Genomic DNA, 20,882 nt, shown 5'->3' with positions numbered 1-20,882 from the left:
TATTTTTTATGTGAAATTTTCCAATTTGTAATTTTTCAAATAATATTTAATTAATATTTTAAATCGGGGGGAACCAGACAAAATTTGTATCCTTCTGCATGGTCATTTCTAGTTTCATCAGGAAGAGTTGATGACAGCTTTCAGGCCATGGAATTGGATAAATGGGAACCACAACAGGATGAAAAATGTGTGATAACCGTAGTGGACAGACTTGTGGAAGTTCATGGAGCTGTTTCTTTGAAATTCCTAGACGTAACTGCCCTAGATACATGGGAGGTGGAATTGGAGGATTTAGAATTCTTCTTCTTCCTTTTCTCCTCCCTCCCTCCTCCTCCTTCTTCTTATTATTATCTTATTGCTATTATTTTATTTCTTACATCCAATAGGTGTAGAAATGTGACAAAGCAACCTGAAAAGTAAGGCATTAGATTTGAAGAATTTCTTTATTCCCTGATTTGAAACACAGAATAATAAAGTTATAATATTTATAGCTCATTTATGCCCAATAAATAATTTCTGAGTGAACTCTATATCCTATACATTTATTTTCTGCTCACTTGAAACAATATAGGGAGAAAATTAGGTGGGAAAAAAAAAAACCTTTTATGTATATATTCATATGTTCTCATCCTCAGGTATTTTTAAACTAATCACCTCAAAGAATTCCTCAAACTGAAGTTCTCCTGAAAAACTTGTTTTTCTACAGCCCTAAATATTCACCGTTCACCTCAGACACATACAATAAAGCATGTTATACAACTTCATTGATATTTGTCAACCACACTTATTTTTCTTTAAAAATGTGATAAAAAATAGTAGTTACAATGTAATATAAACAAAAATGTACCAATATTTACTAAGTGTATTTGTGAAGAGTTATCCACATAAAGATCCTAAGGATACAGTATTTTCTCTAAGAACAAGGAAATATAAATTGGAATGCAAGCAAAATGTGAAATGGTAACATAGGACTGACCTACAGTTCTATCTCAAGAGATTTAAAAAAAATCCAACACATTTCATCTTCCTCTTTAAGATATCATTTATTTAGATGTTTGTAAATCTTTACCTGCATGCAGAAAGGGTAGTTGATAAAAAAATTTTTGCTAGCAAGATACAAAAAAACATATAATAAATCAAGTGCAACTTGCAAATATCTAACAAATGTGAATCATCTACATTAGCACCACAATTAAATATTTTCAAAATATTTTTAAGCATTAATTTCGTGTTCAAACCTTGAAAACAGATGGTTTTGCCCTCTGTACCTCCTTAGTTGTAGTAGAATCTTTGTTTTATGCTACAGGAGTGCTCTTTCCTGATGCAACATCCCCATCTGGTGAAAACGGATCTTTGCAGTCAATGGCTCATTAGGGCAGGAATCATTAGTTGAATTTGCAGACATAAAGTTACTCTAGAATAAAATGCCATAACAATAACACTATTTTTTAAAGACCATTTTGAAATTACTTGCTTTAGATTAAAAAAAAATCGCAACAAAGTAGTTGTTAGTATTTTGTTGGGGGAAGGGACTAGGGAAATTTCAGAAAAGAGTAAATGGTGAAGGACCATTCCAGGGTAATGAGAACTGGTTAAATTTGGTTAGTTTCAGTCCTTCATCACTTGGCAAAATCGAATCCTGGGTCATTCTAGAATTGGTAGAATGATTTGCATATATATAAACAATGACAAGAAAGCATTTTGACAAAAAAATTTCATCACCTCTTAATACTTCTCCGTAAAAAAAAAAAAAAAAGACAACCAATTCACTTCTGTTACCGACTCAAAAAGTAAAAGGTGAAAAAACCAGAAGACTGGAAATAAAAGATTTTCTAAGATACTTCAGCTGTAATTGTCCATGTTCGAGTTGCTTTTATTTCTAGAGCAAATGAACAGTTGGTTCTACTATTGTACATATTAAAAAACACATATTAAATTGTTCCTTAGATCTAGCTTATATTTGAAGATGCATTTTGTGGAAAATATTCCAGAATTATCATGATATGAGTATAATATTTAAGTTATTTTTTATGCTTTTTGACTTATTAAATATATTAAAATGTGCTTAATAAATCTAATTTTTCTGTCCTAGAAAAATGTGTGGGATTGGCATAAATGAATATTAGTAAAGCATGTACGTGGGTAATTCCATCACAGAGAGAACCAATAAAATATCTCTGGGTTATCTGTTACCAGCCAAGAATAATTCTTGGTATCCTAAAAACTCTTATTTTATATATATGTATATTATATATAATATATAATATACATATATATATGACAGAAATAATATATAAATATATATATAACACACACTTATTTCTGTTCTTCCTACCTCCAAAGGTGATTTGTGGTCAACTAAAATTGAACATACTTATACTATAGCTATAAAATAATTGCCTGCATATATGTATACATACATGCACAGAAATACTATAATGACTTGTCACAAATTGAATAATAAACTTAACTAAAACCTGTGAAGGTGTTTTAAAAAGAATTTTGCAAGCCTTATAAGCTACCAATTGATTGGTTATTAGTTTAGTTCAATATTCATAGCCAGCAGGGTTGTCAGTTACTATCAGGAATCTCAACCTCTCTCTATGTGTCTCTATTTATAGCTCAGAGTCTGAGTCATACCATAGGAAAGAGGAAAGTTTTTGTTCTTGGAAAAACTGCTTTCTGACCTTCTTTGCATGATAGTGACCTAATTTATAAAAGCCCTTTGTCTGGCTAGTAGCTTAATTTTATTTTTATTCCATTAAAGTCCTGTAAGACTTTGATGTTATTGTTCACAAAATAATAGAAAAATAACAATTTTTTTAATTTAAATTAAATTAGCCAACATATAGTACATCATTAGTTTCAGATGTAGTGTTCGATAATTCATCAGTTGCGTATAACACCCAGTGCTCCTCACATCACATGCCCTCCTTAATGCCCATCACCCAATTACCTCATCCCCTCACCCATCTTCCCCCCCAGCAACCCTCAGTTTGTTTCTTAGAGTTAAGAGTCCCTCATGGTTTTTCCTCCCTCTCTGATGACTTCCCATTCAGTTTTCCCTCCCTTCCCCTATGATCCTCTGCACTGTTTCCTATATTCCACATGTGAGTGAAACTGTATGATAATTGTCTTTCTCTGATTGACTTGTTTCAGTCAGCATAATATCCCCTCCAGTTCCATCCACGTCGATGTAAATGATAAGCATTCATCCTTTCTGATGGCTGAGTAATATTCCATTGTATATATGAACCACATCTTCTTTTTTTTTTTTTTTAAGATTTTATTTATTTATTTGAGAGAGAAAGAGCATGAGAGGGGGAGGGTCAGAGGGAGAAGCAGACTCCCTGCCGAGCAGAGAGCCCGATGCGGGACTCGATCCAGGGACTCCAGGATCATGACCTGAGCCGAAGGCAGTCGCTTAACCAACTGAGCCACCCAGGCGCCCGAACCACATCTTCTTTATCCATTCATTTGTCGATGGACATCTTGGCTATCTCCACAGTTTAGCTATTGTGGACATTGCTGCTATAAATATTGGGATGCAGGTGCCCTTTTGGATCAATACATTTGTAGCTAACAATTTTTTTAATGTTCTTTTTTTTAAGATTTATTTATTTATTTTAGAGAGAGAGAGAACATGCAAATGGGGGCAAGGGCAGAGGGAAAGACTCTTCAAGCAGACCCCCCTCTGAGTGCAGAGCCCCCATGTGGCTCCACTCACAACCCATGAGATCATGAACTGAGCCAAAACCAAGAGTCAGACACTTAACTGACTGAGCCACCCAGGCGCCCCTAAAAAATGTTCTTAGAGGGATGAAATAACGACTCATTTTAGAAAGATCACAAGTTTTCCTGATGGAAATAGATATATATAGATATTTATATATCTATAAATTTATTATACATCTATAATAAATTTGGTATAAATGAAATATAAAGTTATATTTAAATAGGTGGCAAAACTTCACTGTCACATTAAAATAAATGCATGTTTTCATATGGTTTTAGAAGTTTTTGGTTTTAAAATACTAATATAACTTTTTCCCAGACTCTTGTGAATCCTCAACAAGAAAAAACACAGTTACCCTTTCTCTTTTCTGGCTTTCTGCTGCCAGTTTCTATTTCCCCATATATACCCATATTAGGTGTTCTCTTTAAAGCTAGTAACTTAAAAATATTGTTCAATCAAGTCAGTTGCTTCTATGAAGTTTGTATACCCTAATGGTTAAGATCATGGACTCTGAGTCTGAATCCTAACTGTTTCATTTACTAATTATATGACTTTAGACAATAGATTTAGACAAAGCACACATCTCTGTGCCTCATTTCCTCATCTGAAAAATGAGATTTTTATATATAATAGTATACAGTAATAAATAAGTAAATACAAAGAACAGTGCCTGTCATATAGTATGTGCTCAATATATTTTAATGATTATTTATATCAGCCTGAAAACTTTTTGTGAATCATTAATTCTTTTTTTTTTTTTTTTTAGAGAGAGTGAGAGGTCTTGAGTGAGGAGGGGCAGAGAGGAGAAGGAGAGAGAGAATCCTAAGCAGGCTCTAAGCTCAGTGCCCAGCCCAATGCAGGGCTTGATCTCACAACCCTGAGATCATGACCTGAGCTGAAATCAAGAGTCAGACACTTAACTGACTGAACCACCCAGGCGCCCCAATGTGGATCATTAATTTAATTTTTAGTGTTCAGGAATTATCTTTCTAACTCATTTTGTCTAGTTTCAGTAAGTGTCTTTCATAAGCAAAGGCTTGGTAAATCATTTTAATGATGCTTTTGAAGAAAATTATCATCATTTAAATCTAGTAATCTAAGAAAATCATTCAAGCCACATTACAATATATAGTAAAACAATATTTTTTGAATATTTGAAAAAGTATGTGTTCTCACAGACTTTTTTCTTTCCGATTAAAATTTCCATTTAGAAAATTGTTTCAGATATTTCTTTCAAACCTGTGCTGATTGTCAGAAAAACTATGATCATTATCTCCATTTCAATAGACAATCCTACATATCACATATCAATGTCGATATATTGACAATTCTTAAAGACAATCTTTTAGTCACCTCTTAAGAAATACAATATAGGGCACCTGGGTGGCTCAGTTGGTTAAGCGACTGCCTTCGGCTCAGGTCATGATCCTGGAGTCCCGGGATAGAGTCCCACATCGGACTCCCTGCTCAGCAGGGAGTCTGCTTCTCTCTCTGACCCTCCCCCCTCTCATGATCTCTCTCTCTCTGTCTATTCTCTCTCTCAAATAAATGAATAAAATCTTAAAAAAAAAAAGAAATACAATATAAAAACTGAAGCGACTAAGGTTACAAAAAGAAAAAAAAATTATTCAAGCTCTCAAATTGAGATAAGACCATCCATGATTTAAGGGAAAACATGGGCCCGCAAAGGTCCTTCGAGCCATCATTCAGAACCATACAACTTGTTTTATTGAATAAATCACCATTTCTTTGAAGTTTAAATTGTGTCGTGTTAGAAACAGTTTGAAACGTCGAATACTTTTAAAGTATTTCAGATCATTTTGCATTTTTATTCCAGAAGCAAACGCCAAAAAAATCTTCTATTTAGAGATTTTAGCAAATGGTTGAGATTAATTTTTTAGATTTAATGTGCAGAGAAAGTAAGAGAAAAAGGCTTTTCTAGTGTACCAAACTGTATTTTTCTTCAAGATTATTAAAGGTTTTCACTATGGAGTCTCCAGCTCAATGATATCTAAATTAGCAAAAAAATAGGGGCGCCTGGGTGGCTCAGATGGTTAAGCGTCTGCCTCCGGCTCAGGTCATGATCCTGGAGTCCCGGGATCGAGTCCCGCATCGGGCTCCCTGCTCAGTGGGGAGCCTGCTTCTCCCTCTGACCCTCCCCTCTCTCATGCTCTCTGTCTCATTCTCTCTCTCAAATAAATAAATAAATAAATAAATAAATAAATAAATAAATAAATTAGCAAAAAAATATATGTAAAGTCACTACAGGACTTTGAAAGCAAAGATATGAAACACAAACCCATTTTAAGACGGCTGGTGGCCTAAGTGTTTTTAAAACATTATCCAGCAATGTTTAGTAGTTTGTCATACCAGAGTTGTCTTATCAAAAAACTATTTCTACTGTGTAAATGACATGCCCAAGAGAGGGCTACACTTGTACACAAACAAGGTTGGGTTAACTTTTTAATAACTTTAAAATTCCCAAACTCAAGCCAATATATGATTTTAAGATACAGATATCCATATCCAGAAGTCTGAAAGTTAATGAGGGTTAAGTCTTGAAAAGCACTGTGTTGGAGTCTGGGAGACATCTGGCAGAACTGAGATTCAAAATATCTGATAGCCTTTAATGTTACTTCTTAGTTCGAGGAAATTTGCCCAAGTGAGCCACCATCCTACTTAGGAAGACACCTGGTTCCCTGAGGATTAATCACTGCTTCTCACAGAACAATCTAATTATAGTGAGCAGGATGATAATGATTGCTACAAGATCAAGGAAAGGGATTGAGGTTGGGCGTGAGGAAGGCTATGGAGCAGTAACACTGGAGGGGCAGCGTTGCTAAATTGGACAAGATCATGTAAAAGAATATTTTGAAACAAAATATGGCTTAGGGGTGGGAGGATAGAGTTTTGGGAAAAACATCGGGGGAGGGGGGTGGATATTACCATGATAAAGGTTTACTTGAAATACCAAAGAACAATTGAAATCAATTTTTTTTTTCTCAAATTACTTATCTGGGTGGGGAGGTGAACTGGGAGTAGAATGGGGTTTAGAAGTTGTATTAACAAGCATGTTTACTCTGGGGCGCTTGGGTGGCTCAGTCGTTAAGGTCTGCCTTCTGCTCAGGTCATGATTCCAGGGTCCTGGGATCAAGCCCCGCATCAGGCTCTCTGCTTAGCGGGAAGCCTGCTTCTCCCTCTACCACTGTTCCCTCTCTTGCTGTGTCTCTCTCGGTCAGATAAATAAATAAAATCTTTAAAAAAAAAAAAAAAGCATGTTTACTCTATTTAATCCGTTCTTGTTGATATTTTGAAAGGTAAAGAACTTATATAAATAAGCTCATCAGAAGATTTGGTATATATATATACTAGTGTGATTTTAAAGATTAATCCAATCAGGTTTCAAGGAATGGTATGTTATGACTGCTTATCTTTTATCAGTTACACAAGTTGATAGTGTTAGTCTTTGGATTTTGACGTTTAAAGGGCCTCAAACCATTCCTTGGACATTTCCATCTTAAGGGAGATGGTGAGGAACAGCAGTTTGGAGGTTGGAAAGAACTGCAAATGTTGGGAGAAGCAGAGAGTAGGCTTCGCACATGCTAAAAAGAAAAGTTTCTAAATGGAAACTTTAATAGAACTGTACTAAAATAATGGCTACATGGTTTGGGAAGAGACAAGATTCAACATTTTCACGTAAGATTGACAGGGCATAAGACTGAAATGTAGGAAATAAGGAATATATACTAAACTAAGATTTCAGGATTCTATTTTGGAAGAACAGATAGTTGACTGGGCGACTAATTATACTAGGACAATAAAAGAAGTGAAAGAGAAGATATAATAAGTTCATATTGGGACATGCCATTTGGGAGATGTTCTAAATGAAGATGGCTAGTGGACAACAGTAATATATGGGTTTGGCATCGTTTTAAAAGAAAATCTATTTTGGGGCACCTGGGTGGCTCAGTTGGTTAAGGGTCTGCCTTCAGCTCAGGTCATGAACCCGGGGTCCTGGGAAGGAGCCCTGCATCCGGCTCCCTCCCTGCTCAGCAGGGAGTCTGCTTCTCCTTCTGTCTCTTCCCGTCCCCACTTCATGCTCTCTCTTGTGCTAGCCCTCACTCTATCAAGTAAATAAATAAAATCTTTAAAATCAATCAATCAATCAATCTATTTTGGAATGAGAGGTGAGAAAGTAGAGAAAGCAGTAAATCTAAGTATTAGCTCACATTTCATTGTAAAGGGAAATGAGAGCGGGAGATAGAAAGACTTTTTTGGTTTATTTGGATTTGATTTGGGTGTTGTGGAAGGTAAAACTCCAAGACGGCTCCCAGTGAGCCTCACCCTCTGTGTAATTCTCTCTTATTTAAATATGAAGAGAATCTGTTAATACAATATGTCACTCTTTTGTTTAAGATATCTTATACAGCAAAAGGGAGATTATTTTGGATGAGTCTGACCTGATCAGGTAAGCCTTTTGAAAGCAGAATTTCTGTAGCTGATCTCAGAGGGGGAACTCAGAGAGGTATTCTCCAAATAGCCTGGAAGAAACCCAACACCCATTCTGCATGCTATTTATGGGAGATCACATGGCAAGGAACTGGAGGCAGACCCTGGGAACAGCCCTTAGTCATCAGCCAGCAAGAAAACATGAACCTGAGTCCTACAACCCTAAAGAACTAGATGTTGCCAACAACCTGAATATGCTTGGAAGAGAACTCTGAGCCTCAGATGAGATAGCAGTCCTGGCCAACAGCTTGATTTTAATCTTTTGTGTTCATTTTAAGCTGCTGAATTTGTAGTAATTTGTTATGTAACAATAGAAAACTAATACAAGTGTTTTGATGTTTGTTTTATTTTTAATCTATGGTGGAGGGTGAGGAAAAGGCTCACAAGAAGGAAAGATATTAGAGATGTTGAAAAAACATAATGGGCATTATAATGCAATTAACCTGGACATGCGTCAGACTTTGAGGAAGTAGGGATAGAGAATGTTTTTGGATATTTTCATGTATGCTATTGGAAGTTGAAGGGTGGGTGGTCACAACTAATTAGTGATGGTGGCATCTATTTTCTCTATCAAATATGGGAAGGGAGCTTATGGTTAAGATTAGGAATTCATGCTTGAGAAATAACCTTTGGTATCAGGTTTCTGATTCTACAGAGTGAGGCACCCTTCTTTTTTTAGAGAGAATCCTGTGGAAAGGGCAAGTTTCTTCATTCTGAAAGATGGAGATTATGGAATGGAAGGATTGGGTCTTTAGATCTGGATCACATAGCAGGAGTTTATAATGGGGACTTACTTCCGGAATTCATAGTGCTTGTGGTGAGTCACTTTATTAACATATTCTAGTTGCTATTTTTTTCCTACAACTTTGAAGCATTGAACATCAGAGCAAAAAAGGAACAAAGAAAATTATCTTTAGAGCACTGAACCAATGACCTCCCTGTATTTTGTTCACTTTTATTTATATTTTCTATCAGACAAAATTTAATTAGAGAGAGATTATCTCTTTTCTGAAAATCTGGCAAAACACGTTCTTAAAACTTCGATTATGATCCCTAATAGGTTGTTTGATAGTTATTAATATACTCTGGTTTCTATTTCTTCTTGATTCAATTTTAGAAACGTAACACTTATGAAATGGTCCACTCCATCTAAGTTTCCAATTTATAGTTATTTACCATAATCTCTTGCAGCTTTTTAAAAATCTCTACTCTATTTGTAGTTATTGCCCCATTTTTGTTCCTAATATTATTTACATATGCCTTTGATGTTATTTTCTTGATTGATCTTGCCTGTACTTTAATATTGCATTATTCTTTTCAAGGAGCTTATTTTTCTTTTTTGAAGATTTGTTGTTGTGCTTTTTATTAACTTCTGCTTTTTTCCCTTTTTCCACTTATATTTTCTTAGATTTTCTTCTATTTTGCCTTTTTTTGTTTTCCTTTTTCTTTTCTGGCTTCTAGAAGTGAATACATCTATTTTCAAGTAGTTTAAGAGTCTTAGGTTTTTAAGCATAAGGGAAGGGAATATCTATCTATAATTGCACTTTTGATTTCTTATTTTATTGCATTGTAGTCAATCAGTGTAGCCTACATATAGTTATTTTTAAGATATTATTGATATTCCTTATATGGCCTAAAAGGTGTTCAGTTTTCTGAAATACTTCATGTGTATTTGACAAGAATGTGTGTTATCTATTTGTGGAATAGTCATAAGAGATATATTATATCAAACTCACCTATGTTGTCCAAATCCTGTTAAACTTCTAATTTGTTTCTCATGATTCTCAATTTCTGCAAAGAGTATGTTAAAATTTGCCATGAAGGCTGTATTTGATACAGTCTCATCTTAATCTGTAGATTTTGCTTTATACATTTAAACCTAAGTTATTAGATACTTAAAAGTTCATAATTATTTACACTTTCTTATGAATATTTTTCTTTATCAGTATGGAATACTTTTTGCCACTAATAGTTTTCCCTTCAAATTTTATCTTGTCTAATAAATATTACTTTATCACTTTAATTTTCATCTGACTTGTTTGTTATACATTTTCCCAACAATTCTTCTTGTACTATTCTATGTGACATTTCCCCTTTAGATGACTCTTGGAAACATACTTAATTTTTGAACTAGATCTATGAGTCCCCTTTAAAGATAAGTGAGGGACGCCTGGGTGGCTTGGTTGTTAAGCGTCTGCCTTTGGCTCAGGTCATGATCCCAGAGTCCTGGGATTGAGCCTGGCATCGGGCTCCCTGCTCAGCAGAGAGTCTGCTTCTCCCTCTGCCTCTCCCCCTGGCTTGTGCTTTCTCTCTCGCTCACTCTCTCTCTCTCTCTCAAATAAATAAAATCTTTAAAAAACAAAAATAAGTGAATCCAAATCCCATTTTCTCTGCATATTTCTGTGTATTTAAATGGACTGTATTTCTTCTGCCTCTACTGATATTATTTAATAATGTTAATTAATAGCTATATTTTACCATAAAAGTGTAACTGATTAACACAAAATTATTCTTTAAATTGGGAGATTCATTTATTTATTCCAAAATATTTTTTGAACTTCTATTATACATATTTACTCTCCTAGATGTTTGTAATACATCAGTGAACAAATAAGACAAAAAATCTGGGCCTCTATGGAGTTTTTATTGTAATTCATAAGGACGGCTATGTGTTAGACCCTGTTCATAGTGCTTTATATATGCCACCTCTTATATTCCTCATAATAAACCTAAGAGGTATTTATACACAAGGAAACAGTAATAAGACAAGTAATATTACTAGCCAAATTGGGACAGTTAGGATTTAAAGGGCCGTGCAATCAATCTGACTCCTCAAGCTATACCCTTAAACGTTGCATTCATAGTATTTAGAATTGAATGGTTTTACAACCAGTAGATTTCTTTTTTATATAATTGGCTTGAGTTTGATGTATTATCCAAAGCATCCAAACATCTTTTTTAAAGTGAACCCTGTATTAAGGTCATATGTAGAACAAATAATTAAAATCTGAGAGCACATTTTATTATTTGCTCATGTATTTTGTGAGAGATGCAATTTAACAATTTCATTTTTCTCAGACAATGCTTTATGGGTTCAACAAACTCTGCTTTTTTTAAGATTTTATTTATTTATTTATTTGATAGAGAGAGAGCACAAGTAGGCAGAGCGGCAGGCAAAAGGAGAGGGAGAAGCAGGCTTCCTGCTGAGCAGGGAGCCCAATGCGGGGCTCGATCCAAGGACTCTGGGATCATGACCTGAGCCAAAGGCAGACACTTAACTGACTGAGCCACCAAGGTGCCCTATGGGTTCAACAAACTCTTAAGAGAGCAAAGAACAGTCATCCTTGGTTAAATACAGGTTTTGAAAGATAGGAGCTGAAACATACAAGAAACTCTCCTTTTTGAATAGGGACATAGTATTTGCATCAGCTGAAATGAAAAGTTGGAGGTTTTGGAACAGAAGTCAGGTTCGCTGCTGTGCTTACAGCTGTAACACATTGTTTCCTCTGTTTCGTTCTCCCAGGTAATAAGAGATCATGGATTAATTTCGGCACTTGCATCTTATTACCCTGGTAATTTTTCTCTTTTCTCACTTCCAACTCTTCCTTTCTTCCCTCACTGTTTTTTGTGGTTTCCTGACCATGGGGCTGGGAAGCATTGGTTAGACAGAGAGCTTTACAGACTGCTTCATGAGATGTCCCATAGTTTTAAAATCTACATAAAAGGCCCAAAACAATAGAATAAGCTATAGAAAAGAGAGGGCACATATAATAATTCAACTTAACAGAAGGGAAGAGACTAATTTTTTTTGTTCTTGCTCTATGCTGGGCACTTCTCTAATGAGTGCTCATTTTTTATTTGTTGAGTTGTTAATTATAACATCATAAGCTGTTTAGCATATTTCATGAAGAATTAAGAACAAAAGTCATGGGTGCTACTCTAGGTTTATTTTTGATAATACGGTATTTCAAGTTGACACTTGAATTCAAGCCTTTGAAAGGAATCCTTTAATATATTTTCTGGTAAAATTTCAATTTCCAGAATATTTTCTGAATACATGTGACCAGCAAAAAGTAAATAAATTAATTAAATTTAATTTAAAAATAAAAAAATATTCTTAAAATATAAAGTAATTGTCAAAGGTCAACCATTCAGCCAAAGCAAAAAAATTAAAACTCAAGTACAATGTCTGTTTTTTATTATCTCACCCTTTCTCATCTTATATCAATAGTTTGTTAACAAAGAGAGAGAACATCAAATGTTACCAAGCAGAACATAGCATGGCAAACTCAGGAAAAGAGAAATACCAACTTCTCCAGATTTACGCACTTATGACAAGTATTTTAAGGGTTCATAATGCAGTCAATTACTGAAAAATAAATATAAGAGATCTAGACCACTTACAAGGTGGAATTAGAATGGCATAATTTAGCAGAGTGAATATGAACCTCTTACCAGGAGAGACAAGAGAAAAAAAAAAACTACAAAAGGACACCCTCTGGGAAAGCTCTCACACATTTGGGCATGCTGTCTGGTTAGAGTAGGCCAAAACTTGATACTTTTATTTCCAACCTTTGACCCTGGACATCTGGAAACCCAATTTGAGTCAAACAAAAGGAAGTTTTCTTTTCTATTTCAAAAACTTTGGGAAAAAAAAATAAGTTAAGGACTTAACATGCATTCTGGTAGCAAAAGCTTCTAATATTTATACACTTGTGGGGAACTCTAAAATAGAGAGCATTTCATAAAAAAAATAGATGCCCCAGAACCTTAACAATATTGGCCACACTGTTATTTCTGGTGATGGATTTAGACAAGGGCTGAGATAAGCAAAATAGCCCAGGACTTTGATGCTCTTTGGTGTCCTAATTTAATAGACATCCTCCAATTCCAGAATTTAAAGTACACTGAAGCATTTTGTATCAACAGACATGCAACCCATATATCTTTAGTATCGTGAATTTTAAAGGAGTTTTTATTTTCAATAAAATTTTTAATCATCGTATTATGTTTTAAAATATAATAAAGCAACGATGTGATTTGTCATAGTGGCTTTTATTTGGACAAATTAAAATTAAGAAGTTATGTCAATATATATAAGAAATATTATTTTTCCTTTTATATAAAAAATTATTTGTTGTGGCATATGAAATTTTTGTTTGACTACCTTTAATATAGAGTAACTTAATTCTTGATTACAAGTTAAGCACTTACTCACATAAAGATATACAGCATGGCAGATGGAGAAAAAACATTAACTATAGGGTCATACACACTTGGGCTTAGTCATTCAAGCACTTTCTAACTGTGTAATCTTGGGAAAGATATTTAGCTTTCTGAGCCCAGTTTCCTCATCTGTAATAGGCATTTTTACTGGGAATATTTAGCAGGATTACTGTGAGAAGGAACAGTGATTTATGTAGAGCATAGAGTAGACTCTTTATAAATGCCATCATCATAGTTATTCTTATCAACTTTATTATTAAAATGTTGGAAAATTCATACAGTGGGACTAGATAAGTTCCAGAATTATTAATTGCCCAGGCAAAGCTAAGTTGTGGCTGTGATTTTAATAATTCTTACAGCCCCAGGGGTCATGGCAGCAATGTGAAAGAGAAACTATCTTCCCTTTGTACACAGAAACCACACACAGGGATAATTAGATGTTGGTCAGTTAAAATTAAAAAAAAAAAAAAACCCTAGAAAATTCTTATGGCATTTGATTAAATTATATTGCAGAAGCCATATCTCCTCTATTATGAATATTAACTATCATGTAGTAAATGTTAATCATTAGTAAAGGGTCTATTCACAAGTAACCCTGAAAACTATTCTTTCAGCACCATATAAAAGACATTATATTACCATGCGGTTTGCTAAAATAAATTGACTTGGAAATAAAGCAATTGCTATTTGCAGTCTATTTATTGCCTTTTATGGGACTGACTCAATACTTTCTGTTTTTTTGTTTTGTTTTGTTTTATTGTTTTGCCAAGATTCATTTTGCAAGATTTTGATCCGTGCTAGGAATTTGTGCTTAACTATTGGCAAGAATTCAAAATATTTACACATTCCCCAAATTTTATGTACATCAAAGAAGCACCATCTCTGTTTGAGTTTTTGATGTTACCTGTTTTAATAATAACTAATTTATATGCTTACAAAATATTGCCTAAAATTATAATTTTGAAAATAGTCTGATCCCTATGACTATCATATTTATTTAAAGGATAGTTGGATATGTACATGCGTACCAGAGCCTGTGTGTCTGGTTTCTACATAAAAAAAAGTTTATATTTATACAGTTACATTAATTCCAGAATTTATAATTATAATATTTTTAGATCATTGAAAATAAATAATTAAAAAGAGAAAAATAAAGTCAACACCCCCATGCAATATACCTACTGTTTTATGGAAGCAAATGAATAGCTAAAGTATCAGATGCCAAATATGCTCTTGAATCTGAGCTTACACATAGGTGGGAGGGTATGTAACCACATTTATTTTCTTTAAAAAGTGTATGCTTTCATTTTCAGCATCAATAGTTTTTATTATCACCATAGGAGTACAGAAGCAAAATGTTTTTAGTTTCTTTTCTTCCCTTTTTTTTTCTTTTCTTTTTTCTCTTTTAAAATCTCATGCCTGTGTTTTCTTTTCCTTTGCAGTTCACACAGCGTAGCGCTTTCTGCAAATACACATGCAATTCCCATTATCTATAATGGAGCTTGCATGCATCAGGGAGAGAACAGACCCCACTAGGTAGTATCTTTCTTGTTTGGTATTGTGAGCACCTTAAGACAAGCCCCTTGACAAGTTCTTTGGGCACTTTGTTTTTCATCAGGGAAGGCCATTCCCATCCATGACATACAGAAGTAGACCCCTTCCAGGAGGCCACCTGTCTTTCCACATGGTGAAAACATGGGACTTCCCTCTCCCATGTAGACAAATATTTTTACAAGCATTCTTGATCGTGCTTTGTGGAAGCATTCAAACATGGATAAAAAGCAATCGGTGTACTTACAAATGTAAAAGAAAATGTAGCATGTACATAGTTTATGTTTCTTTTAGCACTCATCATTGATTGGGAGCAAGGAACAATCATTTTGTCAAATTTAGAACCCAATTAGATCTTATACTCTAAATTTAGAGACAGCTTCTAGCCTCTTGGGTTCCATTTCTGATACTCAATATCAGATTCTCTGCATTTATCACAGAAGTAAGCAGACAATAGGAATGATTGTATTCTACAATGTGTATGCTACTTACCATATCTGTGTGAATTTATAGTTATTTTTGACAGTGAGGCAACTGATGCACTGCTTTAGAACAACTTAATACCTAAAGCCATACAAGTTGATAGCACAGCCCATTCTAAATGTAATAGTGAAAACTATTGATCCTGTTTGCTACTGATTCCAAGATTCCCCTTGCTCTGTGGAAGAGATCCCAAACAGGATTCACACAACGGCTTTGTCTTTCTATACTGTTTATGTCTGTTGGGTATGGGGAAAGAGATGTGTTACCTTGACTGTGATGGTTAATTTTATGTGTCAGCTTGGCTGGACCACAGTAACCAGATATTTGTTCAAACACCATTCTCAGTATTTCTGTGAAGGTATTTTTAAGATGATTTAAATCAGTAGCCTTTGAGTCAAGCAGATTACTCTCCATAATCAGTTGAAAGTCTACATAGAAAAAGACTGATATTCCTCAAAGAAGAGGGAATTCTGCCAGCAGACTGCCTTCAAATTTAAATTGCAGCATCTACTCTTTGCTGGGTGTCCAACCTACTCTGCAAGAATCTAGACTTGTCAGCCTCCATAATTACATGAGCCAGTTCCTTAAAATCTTTGTCTTTATCTCTATATCCATCCATCCATCCATCTATCCATCCATCCATCCATCCATGTGTCCGTGCATCCATCCATCCATGCTATTGGTTCTGTTTCTCTGGAGAACTCTGGCTAAAGTATGGACTTACAAGTCTCTTCCACTTTTCCCATTGTAGATTGCACTATTTTTAACTCCTTCAGAGATCCATCACTTGAAGTGTAAGATTATAAATTTTACTCAAAGAGAAGTATCTAAGATACTCAAAGGTGCACCTGAAAAAAAATGAAAACATTAAAATTGTATGTCATAATAGCCCTATAGCATGTCTATTTAAAGTTAATGATAAGAACATCAAGCACATAGAAGCCAAACTCAGCAGTGCTGCCCACAATTTAACTGTTTGACAGCCAAAAGCATTTCCTAAGCAAGAACTCAACAACAACAACAGCAACAAAGAAGATGAAGAGAGAAAGGAAAAAAAAGAGTGAAGGAAAAATTGACACATAAACAAAGCACATGTATAGCTGAAATCTAATTGAGGCAACATTATTCAATACTCATTTTAGGAAAACTGCCTATTGAAATTTTCAGCCAATGTAGATAGTAAAGCATCAGAAGATTGTTGACATTGTCTTTTTCAATGCTATCAACACCAGGATTATGAAAACATGAGACATTATGCTCGTAAAATTGTTAATTCTTGGTGTGTATTCCTTTTGGCACCTATATCTATATCCAGCTATAAAGTAGAGGAGAGAGAACAGTTATTAATTTAACAAATATTTATAGAGCACTTACTATGTACCAGAGACAATGTTGGCACCAACAAGACGATAGTGAACCAGAGAAATAATCTCTACACATAGAGATTTTACAAATCCACTAGGAAATTAACAAAACCAAAGAGGAAATCACATTACAGTGGGAGAGAGTGTTGTAATTGGAATGTGTTAGGGAGCACAGTAAAGACATAGCTAATCTGATCTTGGGCATCAAGAGAGGAAATCTAATAAAAGAAGAAAGTAAGCAGGTGTCAGGCAGGTAGAAAGGAAGATGAGAGTGTTAAAGCACATTTCATTGATAAAGATGAGCTCAATTATCCAAATCTAAATTTTCTCCTTTTCTGTTTAGGGGCTCTGCATTACCAAGAAATTGCTTTTTATTCATTTTGCATGTAGGAATCCAGGTTTTGTATTTATGTGCCCAACTCTGACACATTTTTAAAAAGAAATTTAGTGTATAAGTGCCTAAAAGTTGGCATGATATTATCATTCTGCCATTTGTAACTCCATCCACGAACACCATTGATGATATAAGCCAGTGGAAAGGAACAAAGGAAATGATTATGCAGGCATAATTTATGTTTCATTTTGGAGTGCAGCCAGAGATAAATACAGCCATATACAAACTCTACATTTCTAAAACCCCTGTCTCAGAGTCATGCCTAGAAGCAGCAGGGCAAGAGAAAGGAGACCAGGTTTTCCCATGCTTTGTGTGGTATTAATATGTGTTCTGGAAAAACAAACAAGCAGAACTTCAAGGGAACCTGATGTTTTGCTAAAAAATATTTTGTAAGTGGGTCTAAAAATTACATAGTCTTAAAATAGTTATTTTTATGCAAAAATTGCCTAAAGGTGTGCCACTTCAGAGAAGGCTAGACAATTGCTGAGAAATGAATGAAGGCACCGCATTGAAACTGCCCAACTACACACAGGCAAACCCTCCCAATAACCATCTCATTGTATGTTATTTTGTAAGTGACTGCTGATCCCAATTGTGCATTTATGATATATTCAGTGTTTATTATATATTAAACATATAAATTAAATCTAGTGTCAGCCCAATAAAGCTATTAGTTTTTCTGTGAGGCAATTTTTTGCTTGCTCCTTTAGGCAAGTACGCATTAGCATTCACAAGTCCTTGGTGTTTGGAAAATACATGATAACTTTTTAAAAGTTTTATGGTCAAGTAAGTTGATGAGATGCTGTTTTGAATAATTTGAATGAGAATAATTGGCTGGTAGGTAGATACAGTGTCTTAGAATGGGAATCAGGAGCCTGCCGGATCATTTACACTGTATCAAAAAATAAGCTAATCGAATATTGCTGTTTTTATTAGAAGTGAGACCATACATCTCTTTTTTTCTTCCAAGTGAAGCAACACTTAAGTCATGTGATAAAAGTGAAAAAGCTAATTAACTTTGTATACATAGGCAAGTATATGAAGAGCTTCTCCTCTTTTTTTAATGTTTAAAATGTCACACTTCTGAAAATAGAGTTACATTTGGAAACTCACAAAATGCTGGCCTTTCCCTATTATAATGAGCAAATAGGAAAATAAACTATGCCATATGACATTTCTGTTGCTATGTATTAATAGCTTATCACCTATATTATACCTTAAAATAAATATACAATAGCTTATCACCTTTATTATACCTTAAAATAAATATATATAATGGGCAGTGATAGCACAGTGCTTAGCATAGTAGAAGCATTACATAACCATTTGATGAATAACTGAATAAATGATTTATTTAATGAATGAATATATGAGGCAATGAAATGCAATGGAAAGGATGTAAGAATTTGAGTCAAAAGTCTTGCCTGGATTCTGGTTCTAGCTCTACTTGCCACAGTAACTTAAGAAAAGTGTTTCACATCCCTGGACTCCTTCAGATTATTTTTGTAAGAACCAAAAGATACTATGTGTAACTTTTTAAAGGTGGTTTAATGCTGTTATTCATAGAAATAGTCATAATACTAGTGTTCTAAGTTGCTTTATTAAGGAAAACATTGAACTCAGTATCACAATGTAAAGAAAGTCTTTTGAGGTGGAGGCACTTGATGGGAGGAATTGTTAGGAAGAGCTCCAGCCTCATGTTTGGGAGCCCCAGATATCAAAAATACACACAAAATGAACTTAAGAACACACGGCTTATTGATAATACCTAAAAATAGCTCACATGTCCACCTGCAGGAGAAACTGTAGTATGTTCATAAATGAAATCACTATTTCTGCTTATATATGCAACAGCATTCGTGAATCTCAGAAATATTTGGCTGAGCAAGGGAAGTCACACCAAAAAAAATACATGTGGTATTATTCTGCATATATTAGGTGTATTATTTTATCGCTGATGTAACAACTGCCACACACTTAGTGGCTTAAAACAATGCAAATATTCTCTTCGAGGTACATGGGTTAGAAGTCTAACGTGGGTCTCACTAGGCTAAAATCAAGATATCGACAGAATTCTGTTCCATTCTGGAGGTTTTAGGGAAGAATCTGTTTCTTTACATTTCCAGCTTCTAGAGTTCACCCACATTCCTTGGCTCATGGCTGACATCCTCCATCTTCAAAGCCGGAAATATCCATCTCTCTGGCCATACTTCTATTGTCATATCTCCCTCTGATGCTCTCTTCTGCCTTCTTCTTCCATTTTTAAGGACACAGGTTATACTCAGATAATCCCAGACAATCTATCGAGCTGATCAGCAACCTTAATTCCCCTTTGCATGTGACCCAACATAATTATAGATTGTAGGGACTAGGATGTGGGCATCCATGGGGGGGGGGTGTCAATTACTCTATCTGACACAAAAAGTTAAAGAAGAAAACTCCTCCATGATAATATGAATCAGAGCAGTGATTACTCCTGGGGGTGGGCAGGGATTAACTAGAAAGGGGAACGTGGTACTTTTTTAGGTTGATAAATAAACATACTTATGTTCAGGTGCCTGGGTGGCTCAGTTGGTTAAACATCTGCCTTTGGCTCAGGTCATGATCCCAGAGTCCTGGGATCAAGCCCCGCGTCAGGCAACCCACTCAGCGGAGAGTCTGCTTCTCCCTCTCCCTCTGCTCCTGCTCTTCTTCACCACTCCTTGTCTCTCTGTCTCTCAAATAAATAAAAATCTTCAAAAAACTTTTTTTAAAACATACTTGTGTTCTATATTTTGATTGGTGTGTAAATTACATAATTGTAGACATTTGTCAAAATTTAATGAACTGTACATTTCATCATATATATTTTATCTGTGCATTTCACTGAATGTATATCTCGCTTTATAAAATTAAAATAATAAAAGAATACATACGTACCTCCATAATGCGAGATCCAAGGTTCATTCCAGTTTTTCTGGTTCCAGTTTTTTCTGTCAACATCCTAACTTGAACACAGGAGACTTTGCAAGCTGTGAATTCAATTTGCATTGTAACTCAACCATCTGTAGAGACAGTCTTTGTTTCAGAAACCTCAGTCCTGCAATTTAAGAAATAAAAAGTTTTATTTTTCATTCAGTTTTAGAAACTTTCTGGCTCCTTATTCATGCCTTGAGCTGAGAAATTAAAACCCCGAATTTGTCATTTTTCCTTTTTTAAAAATTATCTAGTGCAGTCACATACCATGGACTTACCACTGTCCCTTTTGCTACTTGCAGAGGTCATTATTGTTGTCAAAGCTGATCACATGAGACCAATTGCAAATTTCCTTTTTTTTAATTTGGAAATAATTTCAAACTTACAGAAAAGTTGCCAAATTTAAAATAGCACAAAAAAACCCACTCACTCTTTATACACATGTATCTATTGTTTACATTTTACTACATTTGCCTTATTATTTGCCTACACCCACAGCCCCCCAACACACACACACACATTTTTTCTAAACCATTTGAGGGTAAGTTACTTAAATTATAACATTTATCCCTACATATTTTTTGTGTAGTTCCTGAAAGTAGAGAATTTATCTTGTATAATAACAGTGTAGTTAACTCCAATAAACTCAGTATTTTTTTTTAAA

General features: G+C 34.7%; 1 long non-coding RNA gene across 1 annotated transcript in view; it reads left to right on the top strand.

Annotated features, from left to right (window-relative positions):
* The first annotated feature begins 8,898 nt into the window (after window positions 1-8,898).
* LOC123863743 (uncharacterized) overlaps window positions 8,899-20,882 on the top strand; it is a 41,777-nt gene continuing 29,793 nt past the window's right edge. The window contains exon 1 of the long non-coding RNA XR_006795633.2: window positions 8,899-9,062. This is a non-coding gene — a long non-coding RNA (uncharacterized LOC123863743). The remainder of the gene's footprint in view (window positions 9,063-20,882) is intronic.

This window comes from Mirounga angustirostris, unplaced genomic scaffold (assembly GCF_029215605.1).
Source record: "Mirounga angustirostris isolate CCGP_5_RB_7025 unplaced genomic scaffold, mMirAng1.0.hap1 SCAF_1, whole genome shotgun sequence".
Lineage (NCBI taxonomy): Eukaryota > Metazoa > Chordata > Mammalia > Carnivora > Phocidae > Mirounga > Mirounga angustirostris.
Note: the sequence above shows the minus strand (reverse complement) of the source record. Positions and strands in the feature narration are given on the sequence as shown.